Genomic DNA, 5,652 nt, shown 5'->3' with positions numbered 1-5,652 from the left:
GTGCCCCTGGTGGAGCCAGACTCTAGATGCCTGTTCACCCTGCAACCATCTAGAAGGCAGAGACCGTACACCTGCATCAAAGCTGGGATCAAGAGACTGAACATCAGCTTCTATCTCCAGGCTATTAGACTGTTAAATAGTCACCACTAGCCGGCCTCCGCCCAGTACCCTGCCCTGAAACTTAGTCACTGTTACTAGCCGGCTACCACCCGGTACTCAACCATGCACCTTAGAGACTGCTGCCCTATGTACATAGTCATTGAACACCGGTCACTTGAATAATGTTTACATACTGTTTTACCCACTTCACTTCACTTCACTCTGCCAACCCGGATGTCCTAGCTGTGTCTGAATCTTGGCTTAGGAAGTCCACCAAAAACTCTGAAATCTTCATCCCTAACTACAACGTTTTCAGACAAGATAGAACGACCAAAGGGGGCGGTGTTGCAATCTACTGCAGAGATAGCCTGCAGAGCTCTGTCCTGCTATCCAGGTCTGTACCCAAACAATTTGAACTTCTACTTTTAAAAATCCACCTCTCCAAAAACAAGTCTCTCACCGTCGCCGCCTGCTATAGACCCCCCTCGGCCCCTAGCTGTGCTCTGGACACCATATGTGAACTGATTGCCCCCCATCTATCTTCAGAGCTCGTGCTACTAGGTGACCTAAACTGGGACATGCTTAACACCCCAGCCATCCTACAATCCAAGCTTGATGCCCTCAATCTCACACAAATTATTAATGAACGCACCAGGTACAACCCCAAAGCCGCAAACACTGGCACCCTCATAGATATCATCCTAACCAACGTGCCCTCTAATTTGTAACGGCTTCGGTAGTCGGGTAGGAGGAATGAGGCGCAGGAAGCAGCGAACACAGGGAGTGGTGTTTTTAATCACACAGGATAAACAAAAGTTCCCAACCATAGGGAATAAAATACAAAATAGACGACCAGGTAAAGCCGACGAACAACACTTCGTCAATGAACACAAATTAATCCCGCACAAACAACAGACGGGCCAGCTGAACTAAATACCCCCTCTAATATCTAATTGGCCACAGGTGCCCAAAACCAAAAAAAGGGAAAACCAAAAAGGGATCGGTAGTAGCTAATAGGCCGGTGACGACGACCGCCGAGCACCACCCGAGCAGGAGGGGGCGCCACCGTCGGTGGGAATCGTGACATAAATACACCTCTGCTGTTTTCAACCAAGATCTCAGCGATCACTGCCTCATTGCCTGCACCCGTAATGGGTCAGCGGTCAAACGACCTCCACTCATCACTGTCAAACGCTCCCTGAAACATTTCAACGAGCAAGCCTTTCTAATCGACCTGGCCCTGGTATCCTGGAAGGATATTGACCTCATCCCGTCAGTAGAGGATGCCTGGTTATTTTTTTTAAATGCCTTCCTCACCATCTTAAATAAGCACGCCCCTTTCAAGAAATTTAGAACCAGGAACAGATATAGCCCTTGGTTCTCCCCAGACCTGACTGCCCTTAACCAACACAAAAATATCCTGTGGCGTTCTGCATTAGCATCGAACTGCCCCCGCGATATGCAACTTTTCAGGGAAGTTAGAAACCAATACACACAGGCAGTTAGAAACGCCAAGGCTAGCTTTTTCAAACAGAAATTTGCTTCCTGCAACTCAAACTCTAAAAAGTTCTGGGACATTGTAAAGTCCATGGAGAATAAGAACACCTCCTCCCAACTGCCCACTGCACTGAGGATAGGAAACTCTGTCACCACCGATAAGCCCACTATAATTGAGAATTTCAATAAGCATTTTTATACGGCTGGCCATGCTTTCCACCTAACTACCCCTACTGCATTCAACAGCACTGCACCCCCCACAGCTACTCGCCCAAGCCTTCCCCATTTCTCCTTCTCCCAAATCCATTCAGCTGATGTTCTGAAAGAGCTGCAAAATCTGGACCCCTACAAATCAGCTGGGCTTGACAATCCGGACCCTTTCTTTCTAAAATTATCTGCCGGAATTATTGCAACCCCTATTACTAGCCTGTTCAACCTCTCTTTCGTGTCGTCTGAGATTTCCATAGATTGGAAAGCAGCTGCTGTCATCCCCCTCTTCAAAGGAGGTGACACTCTTGACCCAAATTGTTACAGACCTATATCCATCCTACCCTGCCTTTCTAAGGTCTTCGAAAGCCAAGTCAACAAACAGATTACCGACCATTTCGAATCCCACCGCACTCTCTCCGCTATGCAATCTGGTTTCAGAGCTGGTCATGGGTGCACCTCAGCCACGCTCAAGGTCCTAAACTACATCGTAACCGCCATCGATAAGAAACAATACTGTGCTGCCGTATTCATTGACCTGGCCAAAGCTTTTGACTCTGTTAATCACCACATCCTCATCGGCAGACTCAGTAGCCTTGGTTTCTCAAACGATTGCGTCGCCTGGTTCACCAACTAATTCTCTGATAGAGTTCAGTGTGTCAAATCGGAGGGCCTGATGTCCGGACCTCTGGCAGTCTCTATGGGGGTACCACAGTGTTCAATTCTTGGGCCAACTATTTTCTCTGTATACATCAATGATGTCGCTCTTGCTGCTGGTGAATCTCTGATCCACCTCTACGCAGAGGTGGATCAGAGGTGGATCAGAGGTGGATCACCACCATCAGAGGTGGATCACCATTCTGTATACTTCTGGCCCTTCTTTGGACACTGTGTTAACAACCCTCCAGACGAGCTTCAATGCCATACAACTCTCCTTCCGTGGTCTCCAACTGCTCCTAAATACAAGTAAAACTAAATGCATGCTCTTCAACCAATCACTGCCTGCACCTGCCCGCCTGTCCAGCATCACTTCTCTCGACGGTTCTGACTTAGAATTTGTGGACAACTACAAATACCTAGGTGTCTGGTTAGACTGTAAACTCTCCTTCCAGACTCACATCAATCATCTCCAATCCAAAGTTAAATCTAGAATTGGCTTCCTATTTCGCAACAAAGCATCCTTCACTCATGCTGCCATACAAACCCTCGTAAAACTGACCATCCTACCAATCCTCGACTTCGGTGATGTCATTTACAAAATAGCCTCCAATACCCTACTCAACAAGCTGGATGCAGTCTATCACAGTGCCATCCGTTTTGTCACGAAAGCCCCATATACTACCCACCACTGCGACCTGTACGCTCTCGTTGGCTGACCTTCGCTTCATAATCGTCGCCAAACACGTTGGCTCCAGGTCATCTACAAGACCCTGCTAGGTAAAGTCCCCCCTTATCTCCGCTCACTGGTCACCATAGCAGCACCCACCTGTAGCACGCGCTCCAGCAGGTATATCTCTCTGTTCACCCCTAAAGCCAACTCCTCCTTTGGTCGTCTCTCCTTCCAGTTCTCTGCCACTTTGCCACCATGGCCTTTTTTGCCTTTACCTCCCTTATCTCACATAATTTGCTCACATTGTATATAGTCTTATTTTTTTCTCCTGTATCATTGATTGTATGTTGTTTTACTCCATGTGGAACTCTGTGTTTTTGTATGTTGTCGAACTGCTTTGCTTTATCTTTGCCAGGTCGCAATTGTAAATGAGAACTTGTTCTCAACTTGCCTACCTGGTTAAATAAAGGTGAAATAAAATAAATACAAAAAAAAAATGTATATACTGTATTCTAATCAAGGCTCATCCTGTAGAACTACTGCTGTACACACCTTTTCTATTCATATACATAATGTCTATACACACCATCATATACATATATATTCATATTCCGAACTCTGACATTGCTCGTTCTGATATTTCTTAATTTCTTTCTTTTTATTCTTTGGGTTTGAGTGTTTTGTATTTTTAGGTATTACTGCACTGTTGGAGCATTTCGCTGCACCTGCCAAATATGTGTATTTGACCAATAACATTTTATTTATTTAATAATATCTCTTTGTGTGTCTGTTACCACAGGGGGACTCGGATTTCAGTCCAAGGTGGTGGCTGATGACCCGGCAGGTAGATGGGAGTGACGTAGCGGTACCCCGTCCTGTGCCACTGCTCTCCCCAGTGCCCCTAGGGTAGCCGGGAGCTCGTCTGAGGAGAACTACACAGAGGTGACTTACAGGACCATCAGACCACAATATAATATCATTTTTTATTTACATTTATTTAACTAGGCAAGTCAGTTAAGAACATGTTCTTATTTTCAATGACAGCCTAGGAACAGTGGGTTAACTGCCTTGTTCAGGGGCAGAACGACAGATTTTTATCTTGTCATCTCAGGGATTTGATCTTTCGATTACAAGTCCAACGCTCTAACCACTAGGCTACCTTTATGGACCCAAGGTTTCCATAAAGCGACCAGTCCCAGCTGTGTTAGAATCTGAGCTGACGAAGGAGGAGGTGGGAGATAGGAACATGATGTTCACAGGCCAGGCCAACCGCAGGAGGAGTATAGACCCAGGCACATGACGGAGGCCAGTGCCCTGGGTTACCACATCTCTGATTCAGGCTCCAGGATCATCCTCCGCTGCCCCTACTCCTCATCCCTCTCCTACACCATCAAGGTCAGAGGTTATTTCTATGTAGGCAGGGGGTTTATGGTGCTCACTTTGTGTGTGCTTTAATGTATACGGTTAGAGATGGAGTAACTCTGTTTTTTTGCCTCTTGGCAGGATCTATGCACAAACAGGACAAAGGGGTGGAGCTGGAGGTGGTCAATGCCACATTCTTGTACCCACATCAAGGGAAGGTCCTTGCCATTGATGCCTCAATGGCCTGCTCTATTAGTCAGTCCATGTTTTCTGTCTAAGTGCTAGTTTTGAATTGGGTTCCTATCTGCCATGCCTTCTTTTGAAAATCTCCTTATCCCTACCTCTCTTTCCTCCTCTCCTCCCCCATCTATCCCGCCCTCTCTCAACTCCACCAGATGAGGCGACAGTGGATGGGTCCCACCTGCTCTGGCCTGTCCCCCATGTCCTCTACCCCCTGGTCCATGGGTGGTTCAGGGACATGGCCCTGAGTGAGTGTGTGATCAATGAGAGGGGACATGATGATTGAGGTCAGCGGTCCGTTTGGAGCCGAGGGAACACACGTTAAGGTGCACGCGTGCGTGTGCACACACACACTTTGTGAGTTTCATATTTTGTCAAATGTTAATATGAAAGCAAGGAAAATGGTGCTGTGGCGCCACCTATTGGCTGTAGCTATGAAACTCACCTACAATACCCTCACTACGCGTTTGAGGGGGCAACCAACTGTTGGATTGCATGCGATATGTAGGCTTTGGAAACTTGTCTTAACCAGCCTTATTGTGGGTCTTTTAATCTGTAATTAATTCAAGTGATTCCTAATCTCAATCTCATTAAAACCCCAGAGATCTTGGTACACTCTGTTGGATGAATTAAGAATTAATTTGTGAATCAGAGAGTATATAAGCATTTGTTGAGTATTATGAGAGCTTAAACATACCATTAGGGAAAAGTTATTTGATAAATATATTTAAAACATGTATATGATTTTTCTTTACATCTAAGTCAATGCAGGGGATGCTTTCATTATGAAAACCTCCCCTTTCTCTCTCGCTGCATCCCCTTGTAGGAACTGAGTATGCAAGGTGGACTTACACACTCAGAGTGGAGGACAGCCTTATCCAGCTCTGCACCTTCCCTGTCAGGGACCTACTGCGTAA

The sequence above is a fragment of the Salmo salar genome, chromosome 07, assembly GCF_965601325.2.
Source record: "Salmo salar chromosome 07, fSalSal1, whole genome shotgun sequence".
In the NCBI taxonomy this organism is placed as follows: domain Eukaryota; kingdom Metazoa; phylum Chordata; class Actinopteri; order Salmoniformes; family Salmonidae; genus Salmo; species Salmo salar.
The sequence above is the reverse complement of the archived record's forward strand: the minus strand, read 5'-3'. Positions refer to the sequence as shown.